Source organism: Chionomys nivalis, chromosome 1, assembly GCF_950005125.1.
Source record: "Chionomys nivalis chromosome 1, mChiNiv1.1, whole genome shotgun sequence".
NCBI lineage: Eukaryota > Metazoa > Chordata > Mammalia > Rodentia > Cricetidae > Chionomys > Chionomys nivalis.
Genome location: NC_080086.1, coordinates 66,467,621 through 66,490,613, shown reverse-complemented (window position 1 = coordinate 66,490,613; position 22,993 = coordinate 66,467,621). Strand labels below are relative to the sequence as shown.

General features: G+C 39.9%; 1 protein-coding gene and 1 non-coding gene across 4 annotated transcripts in view; one reads left to right on the top strand and one right to left on the bottom strand.

Annotated features, from left to right (window-relative positions):
* Exoc6b (exocyst complex component 6B) overlaps positions 1-22,993 on the top strand; it is a 514,534-nt gene that overhangs the window by 41,423 nt on the left and 450,118 nt on the right. Inside the window, exon 1 of one of the 3 annotated variants that reach the window (XM_057789518.1) lies at positions 713-844. The exons of the other annotated variants lie outside the window; for them this stretch is intronic. The gene's annotated coding sequence lies outside the window, so the exon portion shown is untranslated. Of the gene's footprint in view, positions 1-712; positions 845-22,993 lie in introns of those variants that run through there. 3 annotated transcript variants of the gene reach the window in all.
* LOC130889881 (small nucleolar RNA U13) lies at positions 10,437-10,541 on the bottom strand. The gene has a single exon (XR_009058656.1). It is a non-coding gene; the product is annotated as a small nucleolar RNA U13 (small nucleolar RNA).

Genomic DNA, 22,993 nt, shown 5'->3' with positions numbered 1-22,993 from the left:
CAGGCTGTTCTCAAACTCAAGAGATCTGCCTGCCTCTGCCTCCCCAGTGCTGGGATTAAAGGTGTGCACCACCACTGCCTGGCTAAGAGGCTCCTTTTTTTTTTTATAGGTTCCGAGTAACACATTAATGCAGCTTGCCAATTATTCACAGTAACCCTAACACATTTCTGACAGATGTTTTTGTGCTGCTTGTTTTTATTTTATATTGGTGTAACACCTAGATGTACAGATAGATTTAAATACTAATTTAAATATTAATGTAATTGCTATTAATCGTAGTTTCTGGTATACTACTTCATTAATTACAATATAGGCTCTCTCAAAGGGAAACATTTTAAACAGCTTTTTGTTCTTAGTAAATGCATATCAATAGAAACATTTGGTTGGAAATTGCTTAGATCATGCAGTGTTTCCAATATTCTTGAATTTTTGAGAATAAAATTCTGTTACTTTTCTGGGCCAGTTGATTATTTAATTATTTAATAACCACATTTCTCTACCTTTTTAAAAGCTTATTTTTTCCGTTTTCATGCAGTTTAAACACTAAAAATGCTACTCATCATTAAACATTTAAAAGTGTTACTTCATATTAGTTGAATAACTGTTACTCTGTTCATTGAAGAACTAGAATGAGATGGTAATATTTCATAGCTTTTAGAGTGTCCTACATAAGAATGTTTGGAGAGGCAATATATTTCTGTCTTTGTTTCTTAGGTGATGATTGGAACTCTGTTGGATCATCAGTGTTTATAGTGTAGGGTTAGTCTGTGTAGAGTATCAGCTTCCATGTCGATGTAATGTGGCCTCCACCAGGGGAATGATGAGCATATACTCTGGGACAAAGGTAGGTTTCTAATATATTGCAGTCATAGATTTCATGATCCTTTATAGTTTGTTAGTTCCTGTATTGGACTAATCACACAGCTTTGGTGACTGTAGCTTTTTCAGAGAAAGGTCTCTTACCATACTAAGCTTCATGAAAAAATTTAATATTATTGAAGTAGTGTTTCTTAAACTTTTATTTTAATTTTAATTTTATTGTTTGAATTTTGCTAGCATTCATTCTGTTCAGTTTTATTTGGGTTATTTTAAGACTTTTCTTGACCTAAATTTATGTAGGTAATTTTCCCCAATGTTTTGATTCTTATCTTTCACAATATTAAGAATAAAATCAATTTTGTATCATTTCTGTAGTTGACCATGTATTTGGTTTCTTGGTTTATGTATTAAGAAAAATCATTAAGTAGAATGGATACTAAGATGTCTTTGTGTAGGATTGATCACAGAACTAGTATCATGGTCACTAACTTAACCCGATCTTGGAACAAAAGGAGCCATCTAGGAAGACTGTCTGTGTACTAGAGCAGTTTGTTGGGAATGTCATCCAGTTATAGGGTCTGGATGCTGACGTTTGCAAATGATTTCTTGGTGGAGCATCTGTGATCCCAAAGTTATGAATTGTCTTAAAATTTCTTTTCAAGGCAAGAACCATATGAGAGGTAGGGTAAATAAAATATTTTGTTTATAATTTGCTGTAAAGATGATTTATTGCAGTTTAATATTAAACAGCTCTGTAGGCCCAAAATTTATCTCACTTGGTTCTAACTGGTGTTTCTGACACATGGTGTGAATCAACTGTCCTTCCAACTTGAAAGAGCAGAGAGTTCACTGACGCAATCCTTTGTTCTAGGGAATTGTTTCCATTGTGCCTTCAAAAGGGAGGGACATGAAAAGCCTTGGCTCATGACAAGTTCTTTCCAAGTTAGACACAGTTAGGGGCTGAATGCTGGCCTGAGGAAGTGAGGTCTATTTCCTCAACTTTCTTAAAGGTTGAGCATTATTAACCTTTTCACATCTCTCTTTTAACGAACTGCACACCAGAAACCTTCCACTTACATGCTTCTGCTTTCCAGGGTTCTTCCTTAGCTTCTAGAAGTTGCTTGAGTTTCTTTCCTTTTCATAGTGAATCTGCTTTGAGAAGGTTGAATGACAAGAGTCACTGCCTGAAAGGTCTGACATATGATAAATAGCTAGTAAATTATAGGTTCATGATAACAGTTGAATGCATGTAACAATATATAAAGACATTAAAAGGTTTCTTCTCCTTGTATAGCATGATGTGACAGTGAATAAGCATGTTAAGTTGTTGGTTTTAGTAGAAGCCAAGTAACCAGGAGAGGGAAGTATAGTCCTAGTCTGACTGTGTATTTGCTTTAGAATTTGCTGGTATTTACAGGCTGCATTGTGTACCTGCCATGTTGTTAGTGCTTCATTTGTATTGAATTGTTAGCTATTTTTAATCCACATTTCCCTGAGCTGGAATTTGAAGTATAGAAAAGCTCAGTAACTTGCCCATGTCACCAGCTAATAAGTAGCAGAAAGAAGACTTGAATCTAAGATGTTGGACTTTATAGCCTCATGGCCCATTTTGTTATACTTTAAGAAAAAACCCTACTGAAACTTGTCCCGAGAGTGGAAACTTGCATTGAATTGTACTTATATATAGGCTATTTGAATAATTTGAGGTGGTTTACTGTTGTAATAAGAGCGGCGGGCTAAGTTCCTGCTGGCTCCTGTAGTAATAGGAGCGGCGGGACTAGGTCCCCGGCACCCGGCCGCCTGCCTGGCTAGCTTATGCCCTGAAATAATTACAAGGAAACTGTATTCTTTTAAACACTGTTTGGCCCATTAGATTTAACCTCTTATTGGCTAGCTTTTACATATTGATCTAACCCATTTCTAATATTCTGTGTAGCACCACGAGCTGGCTTACCAGGAAAGATTTTAGCCTACATCCGTCTGGGGTCAGAGAATCATGGCGACTGCCTGACTCGGCTTCTTTCTCCCAGCATTTTGTTCTGTTTACTCCACCCACCTAAGGGTTGGCCCATCAAATGGGCCTAGGCAGTTTCTTTATTAATTAACCAATGAAAGCAACAGATTAGAAAGAAATCACTCCCACATCATTTCCCCTTTTTCTGTTTAAACAAAAAAGAAGGCTTTTATTTTAACATAGTAAAATTATATATAACTAAACAGTTATCAAGTAAGAATTACAGTTACAGTATTTATACCTATTTTATTTTTTATCATAACTAAGGAAAACTATAACTAACCATTTTTTAACTCCATCAAAGACTCCAGAAGGATATAATATTACCTAAGCAAACAAGAAATCCAAAACTCTAGAAATGACAGAGACATCTCGCTGTCTGGACAGTCACCCAAAGTTCCTCTGTACCGTTGGGGCATCCATCTTTGCCCTACAGGCCCATAGTGTCCAGCAGACATTTTTATGAAGCAGGAAAATTTTAAAGAGAGTTTAGTCACTTTTTGCTGTGTCCTGCAGAATGTCTTGCAGACTCTTTTATGAATCAGGAACCCCGAAAGACCATCTCACCTTTAGGCAAGTTCAGTAGTCCTCTCTCTGTGAATTCTTTATGTCCAGTTTATGTAATAGTCCAGGCAAGAGCAGTTTCTTGCCCAAATGGCTAACCAACTCCATAAGGAGCCTCTTTGATGTCCATCCTCCTCTTGAAGTAGCTGGTGCTGCCAGGAAGAGACGTGTCTCTTTGTCATGAAAAGCCCTAAGTTATTAAAACATTAAATGTCATATTTTGTAGTCTTTGAAAGATATGAAGAATGTCTATCTAACTGAAATATATCTCTATATCTAGAAAATTTAACTAACATGACTACAAGCTTGACTATTATCGATGATTACTAACAACCTATATTTCCTAATTATACATTACATTTTTAAATGAACTACATAATCAAGATTAGAAATATGTATATGCATATAACAAAATTGACCTTATAATCCATACCAATGCAAATTATTTATATCTATATCATAAATGATGTGGGAGTGATTTCTTTCTAATCTGTTGCTTTCATTGGTTAATTAATAAAAAAACTGCCAGCCGGGCGGTGGTGGCGCACGCCTTTAATCCCAGCACTTGGGAGGCAGAGGCAGGCGGATCTCTGTGAGTTCAAGACCAGCCTGGTCTACAGAGCTAGTTCCAGGACAGGCTCCAAAACCACAGAGAAACTCTGTCTCGAAAAACCAAAAAAAAAAAAAAACCAAAAAAAAAAAAAACCAAAAAAAAAAAAAAACCAAAAAAAAAAAACCTGCCTAGGCCCATTTGATAGGCCAACCCTTAGGTGGGTGGAGTAAACAGAACAGGATGCTGGGAGAAAAAGCTGAGTCAGTGAGTCGCCACGATTCTCCCACCCGACACAGACACGGGTTAAGATCTTCCCTGGTAAACCACCAGCTCGTGGTGCTACACAGAATATTAGAATTGGGTTAGATCAATATGTAAGAGCTAGCCAATAAGAGGTTAAAACTAATGGGCCAAGCAGTGTTTAAAAAAATACAGTTTCCTTGTAATTATTTTGGGGCATAAGCTAGCCAGGCGGCCGGGAGCTGGGCGACAGGGAAGTGGCCTGCCGCTCCACACTACTACAGTTTACCATAGACTACGGAAGAGAAGGATCAGGACCTAGTCTTTGTAGTTTTTTTGAGGGCAAAAATAAGACAATGATGACAATTGTAAGAAAGAGAATTTTAGTTTTAGGAACTTTGCAGTTGCTGTTGATAAAGAATTGGTTGCAGTGTAGTGAATGAACTTTTGACTAAATGTGTAAGCAGAAACTGGACTAGTAGTTGATGGAGAGATCTGGAAAAACTTGTCATACTGTGAAATTGGACTGTATCACTTCTGAGATTTATTCTTTTCTTATACATTGCTGTGTTAAACAGAAGTCATTAAAAGTAATTATTCTTTGTGTTGTCCTTAAAGGGGGAAAAAAGGAAAAAAAGAGAGAGGCATATTTGATATCTTATGAAAATGTGTGTGTTGGTTTAACTTTGGTCTAAGCCATGAAAGTTTGTTTGTTTGTTTGTTTATTTATTTATTTATTTATTGGTTTTTCAAGACAGAGTTTCTCTGTGGCTTTGGAGCCTGTCCTGGAACTAGCTCTTTTAGACCAGGCCTGGCCTCGAACTCACCTAGAGATCCACTTGCCTCTGCCTCCTGAGTGCTGGGATTAAAGGCATGTGCCACCACCACCCAGCAAAAGTTTAATTTTTAAAAACTTTGAATTCCCCACTCCCTCCACATGCACTCATGTGTTTTCTTTTTGAGATAGACACACTTACTGTGTAGCCTTTACTAGCTTTGACTTTGTGTGTCTTTTGCTTCTGTCTCTTGGGTTCTGTGATTACAGGCTTGGGCCACCATAGCCCATGAAAAATTTTCAAAATACTTTTATGCTGCTTATAGGGAGTTTTTTTTTTTTTTTTTTTTTTTATATAATGTGAATGAACTAGGAAGCAAGAGAAAGGCCTACTTTTTGAGTTTACAACTTAGTTTTCTTAGAAACAGGCAAGAGATTCCATCATAGCAACCACTGGAGCTTTTTCTTTCCCCACTCCCTTTTGAGGGGTAGTAAAAACACCCCTCAAATTCAGTTAATTTTGAGATTATGATCAACAATAAGAGGAGAGTAAATGAAAAAGACACTTTATTTTTATTTTGTATTTCTTAATTTATTTCTTAAGACAGAGTCTCATGTATTCCAGGCTGGCCTTAAACTTAATCAGTAGCTAAGGTTTACCTGATCTTGATATCTTCACCTCTCAAGTGCTGGGTTATGGGACCTTGTCACCAGCCTAGCTTCTTTTGTGCTTCATGCACACTACATAAGCACTTTTTAACTTACAGCTAAAAGTGTTACAATTGAGCTGTATCATCTCCCATCCCTGAGATCAGTTTTGTAACCCTGTAACTTGTTACAATCCTCTTGGGATCTAGGCTTACAGTTTGTGTCACTACCCCAGGCTGCCATTCCATATTTCTTATTTTTATTTTATTTTGGTAATGGTTTAAAATTAGGGCTCACATTAAACCCAAAGTGTTTATTCTTGTTTCTGTTCATTTAAATTAACATCTTACCTGTATTTACTGTGAATCTAGTACTGTTCTAGACTTTTCAGATGGATCTTATTTGTTCCATTATAAAAATAACACTTGGATATTTAAATAAAATAATAGAAACACAGAAAGGCTAAAAAAATAAGACTTACGGTCAGGCATGGTGATATACACCTTTAATTCCAGTACTCTGTTGGCAGAGACAGATGCTAGCCTGGTCTACATAGTAAGTTCCAGACCAGCCAGGGCTAAAAAAGCAGCAACAAAAAGCAAGAGTCACATTTATCTATATATTATTTTTATGTTTTTCTTTCTTTTTTTTTTTGTTTTGTTTTTGGAGACAGGGTTTCTCTGTGATTTTGGAGCCTGTCCTGGAACTAGCTCTTGTAGACCAGGCTGGTCTCGAATTCACAGAGATCCGCCTGCCTCTGCCTCCTGAGTGCTGGGATTAAAGGCGTGCGCCACCACCGCCCAGCTCTTTATGTTTTTCTTAATGTCCTTTCTGTTACCCTAGTAATGGAAATGTAGATATTTGGATATATTTACCTTGGTTGTTGAGTGTGTGTATGGTTTAAATATCTTGCTTTCCATATTGCTTTCTTCTTTTCTACTCTTTTAAAAATATCTTCTTTCCCCTCACCTTTTATTTTTCATTGTTATTCTTGATAAAATTGTGGTATTTGTAGTAGTAATAAAGGAAACTATCTCTGTGTAGTAGCAGTCTTGGAAAGATGCTTCATGTGTAAACTGATGATAATAACTACTCCTGGAGGGTTATTGTCTTAGTCAGTGTTCAGTGCTGTAAAGAGACACCATGGCCATAGCAACAGTTATAAACAAAAACATTTTATTTGGTCTTTCTTACAGTTTTGGGATTTAGTCCATTATCATCATGGCAGGGAGCATGGTGACATGCAGGTTGACATGGTGTTGGAGAAGTAGAAGAGAGTTCTACATCAGGATCTACCAAGATCTACAGGTAGAGGAAGAGAGACTCTGGACTTGATGTGGGCTTTTGAAACCTCAAAGTCTACCCCAGGGACACACTTCCTCCTACAAGATCACATCTCTTAATTCTTTTCAAATAGTGCCACTCCCTGATGACTAAGCATCCAGATATATGTGCCTGTTCTTATTTTAACCACCGCATTTGAGGCATAGCTGAGTTACTATATGTAAGATGTTCAGTTGTTCAGTTGACATCTTGACACAGATTTAAAAGATCCTTCATTTTATTATGGTTTAGAAATGACGAGTTTGGTATATCCTTTTCAGTTTGAGTGGCATGGGAGAAGTAAGATTGCCTAGATTTAATTTCTGGATGGTCATATGATTAGTTTTTCTGTTTTTTTTTTTTTGCATGGCTAACAATGTAACACTTGTCACCTTATATTCTTTCAGCTGTTACACACTTACTTTGAACAAGGACACACACACATCCACACACACTACACACACACACACACACACACACACACACACACACACACACACACACACACATGCCCACCCACCGATGCAAACCTGGTTTTCAATACCACTTTCAGGTGTGAGTTGATCTAGCTTTCCCTTATAACATATGAGGTAAGAGTTTCATGTACTCTTACAATGATGGAAGAGCTTAATAGAGCCTTCAATCCAGGCCAGACTAAAGTAATAAAAATTGGTAGGTGACAGAATCTTGAGAGTTGTCCTTGTCCCTTTTGTATGTCTGTGTTATGTGGGGCTGGTTAGGTATACTGATCCTTATCATTATGATAGAGTTCTTGACTATTTCCACAGCTTTCCAGATAGAAATCTTTAGTAAACAACACCCTGTCTTTCCCCTTAAAAAACACAACTAAACTTTGCCCAGGATTCTTTCCCCTCCCCTGTGAGAGTTAACGTGGTAATTTGGAGCATATTACCATGCTGTTTGGAAGCTGTCTGACTGTTTCCATTGTTGCAGCCTGATTGTCCATGGTTTAATCATCAGTAGTTGTGAAGGAAGGTTAAGAAAAAAAAAAGGGCTGCAGACTGCACAGTACAATAAAACATTTCCACCTGGAAGAAATTTTTCCTAAAAGCCCTTAGGGACTACTGTCACCCTCCGCCTGGATTGGCAGCAAGGACTAGAAGAAACACTAGCTACCCTTAGAGCCAGGCTTTGTTGCTCCCAGCTTCAGAAGGGCTAGAGGAGAGCTAGGGAGATAACAGATTATTCCCAGACATTCTTCTATAATAAATTCCCTTGAGCCTTCTTTCCTCTTTTCCTCTGGTTCTTTCTGTATTAGCAGTTTAACTAAAGTACAGATTATTTGCAGTAATAGAACTTGAATTTACTTTTTTAGTGAGTCTGTTTATTATCAACTCTAGTGCTTGTCCTTGTGGAAAGTTGAAAACTGTTTGGGTCCTGCCATATACCCTTTATAATGCCTTTTCTGTCAAATGTAGGCATTGTTTCAGGTGTGAACTCCCAAGGAACTTAAGGTCCTGTGGGAGAGATAGACATGTAAGTAAATCATGTGCTATCCACATGATTTGAATACCATATCGGCATTCAAAGATAGAAGGAAATAAACAGTTTCAAGCAAAGAATATTAACCTTCCACCAGTGAATGTCCTTAATGGTGCCCATTCATTCTTAGGCTGTTTGCAGTGTTACCAGAGGATAGAATGAGGTGTGTGTTTAAGAGCTTTAGGGTAATGGTAGGGTAGGTACTCTACCCCAAACCAAACTTTGTTTCTTTCCTAAGGTCAAGGTCAGTATAGATTTGTATTGTCAGTATTAGGGTTAAGTGTAAACTGTGATACCATGGCTGTGAAGAAACAACTCACCTATACCACTCTGAAGCAAGAGTAACCAACTTTTCAGCAGATTTTAAACTATATTCCTTCAAAAATGGACTATTATTGCTTTCTATAATTTTAATTTTTTAGTACATTTATTTATATATGTCTTTATGTGTGTAGTATGGTGGAAGTCAGAGGGAGACTTGCCCTATTCAATTCTTTCTTTCTATTATATGGGTTTGAGGAATGGAATTCAGATTGTAAGCAGCAAGTACCTTTTACCTGCTGAGTCATCTTGCTGGCCTGACTATTTGCTTTTGATAGTAATTTTGTAATTCCCTTAGTTTTGGAATTAAATGTTTAATATTTCTTTTTGGTTTGGTTTAATAGCATTTCTTTATAAATATCACTGTTTTTAATTTGTACTCATTAGTTTAAGCCTGGGAAAATCTTTTTTTTTTTTTTTTTTTTTTTTTTTTTGGTTTTTCGAGACAGGGTTTCTCTGTGGTTTTGGAGCCTGTCCTGGAACTAGCTCTTGTAGACCAGGCTGGTCTCGAACTCACAGAGATCCGTCTGCCTCTGCCTCCCAAGTGCTGGGATTAAAGGCGTGCGCCACCACCGCCCGGCAAGCCTGGGAAAATCTTGATCCATAGTTTGTGTTTTTTTTTTTTTTAATTCTTTTTAAGCTTTTTTTTTTCTGTCTATGTTCTAAGATTTCCTTTTCTTTCTTTTGTTTTAATACTTAAATTTTACTTTAAAAAGCTATTACTTCTTAGAAATCTCAGAAGTATGGGTTAAGGTATATTTCTCTAGAGAAGATTTATGTTCATTCAGTCATTTATCTGTGGACACTGGGAAAGAGTTTGCTTCTAAAATAAATAACAATTATTATTCTTGAGATGATATTCACTATGTTTCCTGGGCTGTACTTGAACTGAGCTCAAGTGATTGATTCTGCTTCTGACTTTCTTAATCCTGGCATGAAAAAATGTATCTCCATACCTGGCCTTAAAAGAAAGAATTTAACATTTTTTCAGACTCCATAGATAGTAATAGTATGATATGGAATTGTTCTTTGGTTTAAGATGATTGGAGGTTTTCCCCTCCCCTCTCCTGCAACCAGAAGAGGTAGGTTTTCTTGTAGTCTCCTTTTATCTTATACCGAGATATCTTGGCTTTTTGGTCCCCTTATTTGAGGACTAGAGGCTGTCTCTCCTGTATTTAACAAAAATATGAGGGTGTAGGTGGTTAGCGGAACCTTGGTTTCTCTTCCTTTTCACTCCAGCAACTGCAGATGTTATTTTCTTTACTGAGAAGTCATACACTAATGGTCTAGAACCTTAATTTAGATTAAGACTTATGAGTAGAAGCACTTTTCATTGTGTATCTAATGCTTGCTTTGCTCACGGGGAGCATCATCTTATTTTGCTGCTTTATTCTCTGTTATGTTTTTTGGATGGAAACAACTCTGCTATCTTTCATTCATCCCACAGGATCTTCAATGCTATGGATATAATTATGGAGTTTTAAATTGCTCTGTTTGGTTGGACTCACTGTGGACACCAGGCTGACCTTGAATTTGTAGTTATGCCTTTGAATGTTGAGATTCTACCACCCTGTTTTTTCTTTTTGTAGTTAATTAATTTTTATTTCTTTAAAGACAGAATCTCACAATATCCCAGGTTGGCTTACTATGTATATAGCTCAGGATTGTTTTTCTTATGTCAGACGAGTGATGTATCCGACTTCATAACAAGGTTTGAGGGAGGTACATGTCAAATAATAATGTGAATACTTAATCATCATGCTTATGAATCAAAAAAAGATCCTGCCTCAAGTACTCTTACTTCTTATTTTATAATTAGTAACATTTATGAATCAGTTAAAAAAAGCAATGAAATGAATCTTTTTCTTTTTACACAAATTTGTACAAAGGAGAAAAAGCCACTGACAAACTTTGAACCTTTATATCTTCAGCTACTACTGGCGATGATATGTCCCAACAGGGTTTGCCATGATATTCATTATGACAGTCTCTGTATCCTTAATTTGGACTGTCCTTGCTTTCATTAGTTTATTTCCTGTTTGATTTCTGTTGTTGATTTGTCTGATATTTTGTGACAGATTTTCTTCTTCTGAGACTTTCTAGTTGTATTTAACATAAGTCACATTCTTTAATAGGTTCTTTAGCTAGGTGCCATCTGAGGCTGCTCCATCCTATTTTTAGACTATCCTTTTGAAAGGGCCTACCCTTTCAAAAGAAGTGCTTCCCTTCTTTCTTGAGGCAGAATTCCCTCACAGTATCCTCTTCGTTGTCTGGGCTCTCTTGGTGAAGCCAGTCAGGTACATTGGGATCTGCAAAGATAGAAAAAGGGTTGGAATATGTGGTTCTCATGAGGTGTCACAAACACACTTGGATATTTTATTAGTTTTTTTTTTTTTTTGTATTGCTTTCATCAAATACCTGACAAGAAGTAACTTCAGGAAGGAAAGATTTATTTTGGTTTACAGTTGAAGAGGGTATGGTCTATCATGTTGGGGAAGGCAGGGTGGCAAGAGTAGAAGGCATTTGGTTGCATTGCATCACAGTCAGAACATACAGTAATGAAATGTTAACCACTCAAGTTGGTGTTGTAAACCTGGGAGAGTGGAGCCTAAAAAGTGAGGCAGACTAAAGTCTCATGCAATAACCAACTTTATTCAGAGCATCAGACATTCTTTTTTTTTTTTCTTTTTTTTTCTTTTTTTTATTTTTTTTTTATTATTTTTATTTTTTTTATTAATTAATTTATTTAATTATTAAAGATTTCTGCCTCTTCCCCGCCACCACCTCCCATTCCCTCCCCCTCCCCCAATCAGGTCTTCCTTCCTCCTCAGCCCAAAGAGCAAGCAGGTTTCTCTGCCCTGTGGGAGGTCCAAGGACCACCCACCTCCATCCAGGTCTATTAAGGTGAGCATCCAAACTACCTGGGCTCCCACAAAGCCATTACGTGCAATAGGATCAAGAACCCATTGCCATTGTTCTTCAGTTCTCAGTAGTCCTCATTGTCCATTATGTTCAGCGAGACCGGTTTTGTCCCATGCTTTTTCAGTCCCCGGCCAGCTGGCCTTGGTGAGTTCCCGATAGAACATCCCCATTGCCTCAGTGTGTGGGTGCACCCCTCGCAGTCCTGAGTTCCTTGCTCGTGCTCACTCTCCTTCTGTTCCTCCTTTGGATCGTGAGACTTCAGTCCAGTGCTCCAATGTTGGTCTCTGTCTCTGTCTTCTTTCATCGCCTGATGAATGTTAATATTCAGGGGGATGCTTATATGTTTTTCTTTGGGTTCACCTTCTTATTTAGCTTCTCTAGAATCACGAATTATAATCTCAATGTCCTTTATTTATGGCTAGAAACCAAATATGAGTGAGTACATCCCATGTTCCTCTTTTTGGGTCTGGCTTACCTCACTCAGGATAGTGTTTTCAATTTCCGTCCATTTGTATGCAAAATTCAAGAAGTCATTGTTTTTTACTGCTGAGTAGTACTCTAATATGTATATATTCCATACTTTCTTCATCCATTCTTCCATTGAAGGACATCTAGGTTGTTTCCAGGTTCTGGCTATTACAAACAATGCTGCTAAACCTATGAACACCTGATTTTCGATAAAGGAGCTAAAAGTATACAATGGAAAAAAGAGAGCATCTTCAACAAATTGTGCTGGCAGAACTGGAAGTCAATCTGTAGAAGAATGAAAATAGATCCATATCTATCACCATGCACAAAACTCAAGTCCAAATGGATTAAAGACCTCAATATCAGTCCAAACACACTGAACCTGATAGAAGAGAAAGTGGGAAGTACTCTACAACACATGGGCACAGGAGAACACTTCCTACGTATAACCCCAGCAGCACAAACACTAAGGACATCATTGAATAAATGGGACCTCCTGAGACTGAGAAGCTTCTGTAAAGCAAAGGACACTGTCACTAAGACAGAAAGGCAACCCACTGACTGGGAGAAGATCTTCACCAACCCCGCAACTGACAAAGGTCTGATATCCAAAATATACAAAGAACTCAAGAAATTAGACCGTAAAAGGCTAATCAATCCAATTATAAAATGGGGCACTGAGCTGAACAGAGACTTTTCAACAGAAGAAGTTCAAATGGCCAAAAGACACTTAAGATCGTGCTCAACTTCCTTAGCAATCAGGGAAATGCAAATCAAGACAACATTAAGATACCATCTTACACCTGTCAGAATGGCTAAAATCAAAAACACCAATGATAGCCTCTGCTGGAGAGGTTGTGGAGAAAGGGGCACTCTCATCCATTGCTGGTGGGAATGCAAACTTGTGCAACCACTTTGGAAAGCAGTGTGGCGGTTTCTCAGGAAAGTCGGGTTCAACCTACCTCTCGACCCAGCAATACCACTATTGGGAATATACCCAAGAGATGCCCAAACATACGAGCATCAGACATTCTAAGGATATTCTTGAGGGTTCAGCAAGGTCGTATGAGCAAAGGTCACGTGACTTTAGGCTGTATATGGTTAGGAAGGCAAGTCAAGCTTGGAAACATCATTTTGAATAATAATGTGTAAGGTGATGGCTAATTTATAATAAAACCCACTCCTGTTATTACACCTGAGAGGACCATGAAAGCACATTCCAAGAACAACCCATTGTTACGGAGAAAAGAAATTGCAAGACTTGTCTTGTTTACTTAGAGTTTTCTCACAAAGTTTCAGGAATCTCCTTACAAGGCTTCTTCATTCATGTTGCAACAGTGAGATGCTGGTGTTCAACTTGCTTCTTCCTTTTTTATTGTGTTTTAGTCGCTAAATCAGTGTTTCTCAACCTGTGGGTAACGACCCCTTTGGAAGGGGTCACCTAAGACCATCAGAAAACACAGTTATTTAAAGTATTTATAGATATTTATATACAGTAGCAAAATTAGAGTATGAAGTAGCAACAGAAATAATTTTATGGTTGGGAGTTGTGGCGGTTTGAAAGAAAATGGCCCCCAAAGGGAGTGGCACGAATAGATGTTACCTTGTTGGAGGAAGTGCGCTTTGAGGTCTCCTATGCTCAGGCTACATCCACTGAGACAGACTATTTTCTGTTGCCTTCAAGTCAAGATGTAGGGCTCTCAGCTACTTCTCTAGTAACATGTCTGCTGCATGCCGCCATGTTGCACCATGATGATGATAAATCTCTGAAAATGTAAGCCACCCCATTAAATGTTTTTCCTTTGTAAGCTTTGCTGTGGTCATGGTGTCTCTTCACAACAATAGAAACCCTAACTAAGACAGGGGTCACCACAGCATGAGGAACTATATTAAAGGGTCAAAGCATTAGGAAGCTTCAGAATCACTGCTCTAGCCCTTGTAAGGTGAGTCTTTCCATATTGGTTAATCTAATCTAGAAACTGCATCATGCACATTACTAGGTGATCCTAGACAAGCTGACGGATCAACAGTATTAACTATCACAGGTTTTGTGCTCAGGTTAGATTTCATTAATTACAATATGCTTCTCCAGGTTCTGAGGATGATAAACAATGGTTTATTTTCTCTTGTACCCAGAGCATCCAAATTGTAATATTGAAGTTTGAATATAATCAATAGACATACTGAAGTAAGGAACAGGGATATAAACTCCATTTGACCTCTTGTAGCCCTCTTTCAACATCGTGCTCAAATCTGTTTTTCCACTTTATTTTTAACTTTTGGAATAAACAAAATTACTAATGATGCTTTTATGGAGTTTAATGAGAAGAAAATGTTGAGGGATAAAACCATGGCAAGTTAAAAAAGATATACGAAAAAGAAAGAACCAGAATGAACTCCGGGATTTTTTTTTCTGGATAATCAAAACCAAAACTCCAAACTAAAATGCTTGCTTAATCCTTTGTGTTTTAAGTTTTCTTTAGTCTCAAGACATCTCAGCAGATATGCTTTGTCTCTTGGATTACTCTTGTATGCATCTCTGGAACATGGGTAAATCTACTTGCATTGTCTTCTTTTCCCTCTTTGCACATTTTTCACATGCATAGTAGAATCTTTCCACTTCCAGGTCCTATAATCTGGAGATAAAATGGGTAAGACAGTCTTTACCCAAGGGGAAACTAATGTTCTCGAATGAGGAGACTGATGGTTGAATAGGCCATCACAGTATAGTTTGTGAGGGCAGTACTTACAAACAAGGTGGGCATGGGAGAGATTAGAGATGGTTCCTCAGAAGAAGTTAGGTGCGAGCTGTGGTTGTAAGAGTGGATGAGATTTACTTTGAAACGGAGGAAAGGAAGAAGAATAGTTGAGGCTGGAGACCGGAGTCCTTCTAAAGCAGTGGATAGTAATTGTTGTCTGTCCTTTTGATTTGCCTGCTACCTTTGAAAACTGCACAACATTCTGTCATTTAGGATACTTTGCTATGCAAATAGCAGAATATAGAGGGAAAATGGCTTAAATAATTGGTTATTGACTGAGGTGTAAAGTATCTGGAGACAGCTGTTCAGGGTTTCTCCACAGTCCAGGACCCATATATTTCCCATTTCTCCTCAATAAGCCCAGATTATTGGCACAATATTCTCTTTCTTTGGGTAGTTGCTTCACCTGCCTATGAGTGTCTTATTTTTACAGGAAAGTCTTAAGAAAAGCAATCTCTTTTTCTGTATTCTCCAGGGGCATATAACACTCCCGCCCCCAACTTTGCTTGACCTTTCACTAACAGATTTCCCTTCTCCTTGGTGAGGGTTGTTTCACACACCCTCATGTTAACTGATCACTGACAAGGTAACTTAGTGTTTACCTTTTGTGGTAGAATAGGAAGTTAGAACACCAAAGTTGAGATTCCTTAGACAAAAAAAGTCAATAGTTGCTATGTAGATGAAGCTAATTCACAACTGACTCATCCTGCAATGAAATTACCCCCCCCTCCCCCAGACCGGGTCTCTCTTCATACCCCTGGCTGTCCTGGAACTTGCTGTATAGACCAGGCTGGCCTCAAACTTAGAGAAATCTGCCTCTGGAGTGCTGGGGTTAAAGACTGCATCACTACAGTCTAGTTTCTCTTCTGTCTTTTCAACAAGGTCTTGCTTTTTAGCTCTGGCTAACCTCAGCCTCCTGAATGCAGAGATTATGAGTGTGTATCAGCCTAGCCTACATGACTCCTTCCTTGTCTTTGGGGAAAAAAACAACAAAAAAAAAATACCCCCAAAAAACAGATTGAAGCTGATTTTGGCTTCAAGTAAGTCATGTAATTCTGTAGTAGTTTCGTGTAGGAGTGGTAAATATTTGTTGAATTCAAATTTTAAGTGCCACTTTATCAGTTAAAAACGTGTAAAATATGTTTTTGAATCTAGGTGGCAGAGAGAGATGGAATCACTGTGATGTATCAAAGTATATTATTAGCAATATACACTAGGATGTACAAATATACTTTTGTAAAATCCTTTGGTTTAGTAGGAGGTTTTTGAAATCAGACTCTTTAGGCCTTCATTTTACTTGAGTCAAACTTTAGGCTATCAAAATCACTGTTAATTTCTAAGCGTTTCTTCTTGTTTACTTTTTTATATTACTAGAATATTCTTGTAATGACATAGATAAACAACCACATGATTGTTTGTTCCATAGTCTTGTTTAACTGTTATGTATGTATCTTGGTCAGAAGCACAGAGAAGTACAATAATGTTTCAAAGAGTCAACCTTTTTAAGATTCCACCTTCCAATTATCTATTTATTTATTTGGGGAAGGTAAGGTTTCTGGTAGCTCTGGCTGCCTTGAAACGTGTATAGCTGAGGATAGATGGCCTTAACTCCTGATCCTCCTGTGTTTGCCTCCCCAGTTTTATGCAGTTCTGGGGCTTTCTGTATGCAAGGCTCCACTCTACTGGTTGAGCCACATCCCCTGCCTTAGACCCACAGATTTGATCAAATGTAGTTTTTAGATTTTTTTCAGCAGTCTGTTTTATTTGGTTATATCAAATTCATGTTTTAAGGAATATTAGAAATTGGTCATCACTAGATGGCAGTCTTTCTCCACTTTAAGTCATTTCTTCAGAAGAGAAAATAGTGCTCTACTTATTTAAGAACAGTCCTGATTGCTAGTATAAAGGTAACTTAGTAGATCTCTAACTTTTCTAGAGTTTAAGAATTGTTTACTTAAATTTGTTTTCACCATTTATAGCTGGTAGGTCTGTTGTTTATTAATGGCTTATGCTGAAATGTGTTTGAAATGCTGAGTCAGTGTGAACTATAAGGTCTGTTCACATTCACTTTTGTTGTGGTAGAAGCAGTCTGTAATTAAGGACACAAAACGCAATTGTGTTTCCACCCGTTTTCACGCCGCATGGGAAGTATGTGTCCTTTCACTTGCATATGCACGAAAATTCACACAAAGCCTGGTAGTTGTGGATCCTGTAAATTTCCACAAAATGCGAAATATAGGGTCCTCTTAACAGTGTCTACTTTCCTTCATTTAGATGTGTGTGTTTTAGATTAAAACTCTACTGTGTTTTTGAGATAGCGCCCTGCTGGCTTGGTACTAATCACTGTGTTGCTGAGACTCTTGCCCCATCTTCCAGAATGCTAGCTAGGATTACAGGCCTGGTACCACTCCCCAAACAATTCTTATTTTAATTTTTAAATTTTTTATTCTGAGGGGTCACTGTAAACCTTTAAAGTCAGTCACCATCATACTTGAAGAGAGTGTTAATTCTGAAGATCTAAATAGGAACTCTGTGACACTAATAAGGATTAAAACTATCACCTGCTGACTGTTCTCACAATGTTTGCTCTTTCTCATTATACGCCTGAATTGGAAAGCTTAATGCTCGGCTTGTACTTCAGGGAAATTGTAATTGATTGCTGTTTCCTATTCTGTAAATGAGAATGCTCTAAAGGTCAGAGATTAATTGAATTGGCCTAAGATGTAACTTACTACAGTGCCAAGACCAAGGCCTCACAATCAGCTAAAATCCATATTTTCTTACTTTGATTTTTAATAGGAAATCCGGGGAGACATTATTTATCTAAATAAATTTAAGTTCTAAATTTCTTTCATTTTCTTCTTCTTCTTCTTCTTCTTCTTCTTCTTCTTCTTCTTCTTCTTCTTCTTCCTCTTCCTCTTCCTCTTCCTCTTCCTCTTCCTCTTCCTCTTCCTCTTCCTCTTCCTCTTCCTCTTCCTCTTCCTCTTCTTCTTCTTCTTCTTCTTCTTCTTCTTCTTCTTCTTCTTCTTTTTGAGTAGGCCTTACATAGTTTAGCGTGACCTCACACTATTTAGTTTGGCTTACCTTGGGTTTGTCATCCTCCTGCCTCCACTTCCCAATTGCTAAAATTGTGTTCAACTATTACTGTACCTGGTCCTGAATTTCTGAACGTTGGGATTTTCCCCCACTCAAGTTTTTCATTTATCTTTGGATAGAATGAATGAAAATGCTTCCTGGTATAACCTACCGTAGAAGTTATATACTCAAATTGAAACCAAAAATTAAAAAAAAATGACTAATACCAGCCTATGTCTTTAAGTTTGAGGATTTTTCATCGACCCCACAACCCACATTCCAGTTTTCCACATAACAAGGAATATGAGTTCTTTACTTAGAAGATTCCTTCCCTTTCTTTGAAAGGAAAAAATAAGCTAGAAACTTACTGAAAATCAGTGGTAGATGGAGTACTACACAGCAGAAAAAAGTAACGACATCTTGAATTTTGCAGGAAAATGGATGGAGCTAGAAAACATTATTTTGAGTGAGGTAACCAAGACCCAGAAAGACAATTATCACATGTACTCACTCATAGGTGGTCTTTAAACATAAAGCAAAGAAAGCCAGTCTACAAACCACAATCCCAGAGAACTTAGACAACAATGAGGACACTAAGAAAAACTTACATAGATCTAATCTACATGGGAAGTAGAAAGTAGAAAAAGACAAGATCTCCTGAGTAAATTGGGAGCATGGGGACCTTGGGGAGGGTTGAAGGAGGGAGGGGAGAGGCAGGGAGGGGAGCAGAGAAAAATGTAGAGCTCAATAAAAATTAATTAAAAAATAAAGTCATTGCTGGAGGGCTGGACGGATGGCTCAGCAGTTAAGAGCACTTAGTGTTCTTGCAGACTACCTTGGTTTGGTTCCCTGTACCCATGTGGTGATTCACAACTATTCACAGGTATGCAAAGGTACACACACACATACACACACACACTCAGGCAAAGTACTCATACACATAAAATAAAATCAACCTTTAAAAACTGACATTGTAACTGTAGCATAGACAATGGAGAGGTAAGTCAAGAATGGGAACTGGAGGGAAAATGTGGCTTCTGTGGGGTCATACCCATGATAAGGATTCAGACTTTCTTTTCTTTGTATAGGGAAGCTGTGATGGCTATACTATAACTCAAATGGCTGGGGCACACCTGTGAGGGATATTTTTCTCCTTCCTTTTCCCTCCCTCCCTCCCTCCCTCCCTCCCTCCCTCCCTCCCTCCCTCCCTCCCTCCCTCTCTTCCTTTAAGTTTTTTTTTTGACAGGGTTTCCACTGTTTAGCCTTGGCTGTCTTTGAACTCACTCTGTAGACCAGGCCAACCTCGAATTCACAGAGATTTGTCTGCCTCTGCCTCCCTGAGTGCTGGCATTAACGGTGCATGCTACCATACCTGTTGAGGAAATTTTTTCTTAATTAAATCATTTGAAGTGGGAAGACCCACTTCTAATACAGATCTTTGAGCTGGGATGACACACCTTTAATCTGGGCCTTAAATCTGGCACAGTTCTGCTGGCAGCCCATGGAAAGGACTGGAAGAAGTGTAAGACTTTAAGACAATCCTGAAGCCATTTTGACAATTCTGAATCCTCTCAGCCTCCGTGCCACAGTGCTTCCCCTCCTCCCCTGGGAACCAAGGACCTAACAGCTACACTCGCACGTACTCAGTTCCTGAACAATTACCCATATACGTATGTTTTGGTTCGGTCCCCTGGGAAACGGGGTCAAAATGACCTCTTACCTCATCTGATCTGGCAACAGCTCTCCAGTCAACTATTGGTAATAGCCCTTTCGAACAAGCCAATCAGAATAGTCAAAGAACAACCCCCCTTGCTTCTGTGGCCCCTTTAAAAGTAGACTGTACCAGCTATTCGGGGTCCCTCGGCTTCCCGAATGCTGGGGGACCCTGTCATGACAGAATTAATAAAATCTTCATGCTTTTGCATCGGCTGTGGTGTGTGAGATGGTCTCTGGGGGCGACTCCCCCTCGGTGTTTTGACGCTAGAGTCCAACATTTGGTTCCCTGACCGGGAAACAAGTCGCTCCCAGACACGCTCTAGACCCAGTTGGAGGTATAAAGAAACGAGCTCATTTTTGTGTCTGTCTGTTTGTGTATTGTGTTTCTGTTTCTGTGTAATTGTAAATCAATAATCTGAGAATTGTACTTGGGGTAGGGTCTGTATTGAAACGGGGCTAAGGGAGGAGGCAGACGTGTCCTGAGATCCCTTGCCCTAGCCCTGAAAGATGTTTCATGGGCATTTATGGGAGGGAGGGGCGACCAGGTTGCCCTAGTCTCCAGGGGGGGCGTGATCCTCCATTTGTATTTTTGGATCTGCTACCGCGCGGCTTCTGCTATGTCTGTCTTTTTGTTCTTGTGTATTTTCAGTTCTACATCAGAGTGGTGGTGAGAGCACCAGCTTCTGGTTTTGAGTTTATGTCTGTCTCTTTGTATTTTTGTTTTTGTATGTTGGTTTGTCTTTGTTAAAATCCACCTGCAGGAATTCAGAACCTGGCACCAGCCCCCTGGCCATCATTAGTTCCCCTGATTCCAAAAGCAGCCCCGCTGCTGGAGGAGGCGGTGGCTGCCCCTCCCCGAGCCTTTTTGTCTTCTCTCTTTCCTGTACAGGAATGAAAGAAACCCAGAATCCAGGCACCTCTGGTTCTTCCTGATATCCAGCCGAGCATGGCAGACTTCTCCCTCCTCCTCCCCGGGAGGAAGCACTTCGTTCCTGAGGAGCCCCACTGGTCCGGCCCTAGCCCTGAAAACTTCAGTACTCAGCATCTATGCTGGGACAGGGGAAGGATGAGAGTGACTTCCCAAACATTTCCCCTTTGCTCAGTAGCAGGCCAATTACAATACTGCCTTTTTCTGCCTCTAATCTTTACTTGTAACCCTTCCTTTTCTCGGGACCCTCAGGCCGTGACTGGGCTTATAGAATCTATTCTGGTTACCCATCAGCCCACTTGGGTGATTGCCAGCAGCTCTTACAGGTGCTCCTAACCACAGAGGAAAAGCAGTGAGTTCTCTTTGAAGCTCAAAAGAATGTCCCAGGAGCTGACAGCAGGCCAACCCAATCACCGGACAAGATAGATAATTGGACTTCAATACTCCAGCTGATAGGGAGCAGCTCTGTATTTATTGCCAGAGTCCAATTGGCGGGTCTAAAAGAAAAGGGGGGGGTTGTAAAGCACCCCACTAATTTGCTAATTCGGCTAAGGTAAGAGCAATAGTACAAAGGTCTGATAGTACTCTTACAGGATTTTTAGAAAGACTATTGGAGGGGTACAGGATGTACACCCATTTTGATCCCATGGCAGCAGATCGCCAAGCCGATGTAGTGATGTCTTTTATAGACCAGTCAGCATCAGACAGCAAGTTGCAGAGAATGGAGGGACTGCAGAGATGCTCCTTCCAAAACTGAGTAAAGGGAAAAAAAATTAGACAGATAGGGAGGCAACAGAAGACGACAGCTGCAGAGACTGCACACCTCAGACAGAGCAGCCCCTGAGTGGCCAAATGCGGACTTCAGTGAGGAGGAATGGCCCTACAGGACTTTGGGCTCGAGACATTTCCCAAAGCAGCTGCTGAGCAGAAGCAGGTCGGAGAACGGCACCGAGCACATCCGGCTACTGAAGCAGCGCTCTGCCCACCTGAGAGGGAGTCACAGTGACAGTACTGAAATCCCCCCCTTGCTTAGGCTGTGCACCCAGGTGTCCGATTCTGGGGTGTACAGGGGAAAAGGGGAAGAGTTCCCCCTCGCTATGTCTAAAAAAAAAAAAAAAAGACCTGTTGGAGATTTTGACTTCCCCTACTGTTATCCAGGGCTGTAAAGAATAACAGGCTGCTCTCTGCCTTTGCCATGTCCACCTTGATGAGGAAGGCTTTGCAGCCACTGTCAGCTAAATCCTCCTTCCTGCTGCCTTGGTCATAGCCCAAGCCTGGGAACTCTGCTTACAGCCACCTGCCCCGGCAGGTAGCGACTGACTGAAGCGAGGAGGGCCCTGGAGATGCCGGAGCCCAATTCCAAACAGCCTTCCCGAGCTGCTTGCAAGTTTCACAGAGAACAACTGCCCCCAGCTCCCAGACCGCAGCTGTGGGAAGCTTGGGGTACAGCAATGCCCAAGCAGAGCCGGTTTTGGTGGTGCATGCTGGTAAGAAGGCAGGGTAGCAATGGAAAATGAGCTGAGCAGCCTACTTAAAGGGACATCGGCCGGATGGCAGAAAAGCTTCTTCTTACCAGGACTAAGAAGATCAAAGAAGAAATCTTCTCGAGGTTTGGCCTGCTCAAGGTAATCGAGATTGATGGTAAAACTGCCTTGTTGCCCAGAAAAGTCAGGGCATAGGTAAGACTGGGGAAAATTACATTGTGCATACAGACCCCAGAGTTCAAAACAGGTAAAAAGGATAAATAAAACCAGATTAGCCTTTGGAATCTGGCACTAGAGACTGGGTACAGCTCCTTCCCCTAGCCCTGTTCTGTGTGCGAAACACCCTGTCTCAGCTTGGACTAACCCCCTATAAGATCCAATATAGGGGACTTCCCCCTCTTGGTTTCCTAAGGCCCCTCATGACCCATTTGCTCACAAACCCAAACTGCAGGCACGGTTGAAGGCTCTCCAGATCTCCGAGCCCAGGCATAGAGACCCCTGGCCACCCTGACACCTGGAAATCTCGCATTCGTTCCAGAATTGACGCCTGGGGTATATCCGGAGGGACATGAGAAAATCTGCAGCACCCCACAGTCAGAACAGCAGCTGCCTGCTCATACCTGCAATTCATGCCTCCTCAAGCCCTTGCTTTGATACCCCTGCCCTCACCCCTGATTTCTGTCAACTAGTGGCAGGGCTAGCCTCCTGGGATATCCAAGATACATATCCCCCACAGCTGCCCCTGGAGGCTGGCAGAAGGTTTTCCCCTGAAGGAGATATTTGGGCATGGGGGTCCAGAACATAGATGCCACTTAAAAGAGCTAGATTTTTATACTTCCCCAAAACAATGCTCCATGTGGAGCACAGGGACCTGTGACATT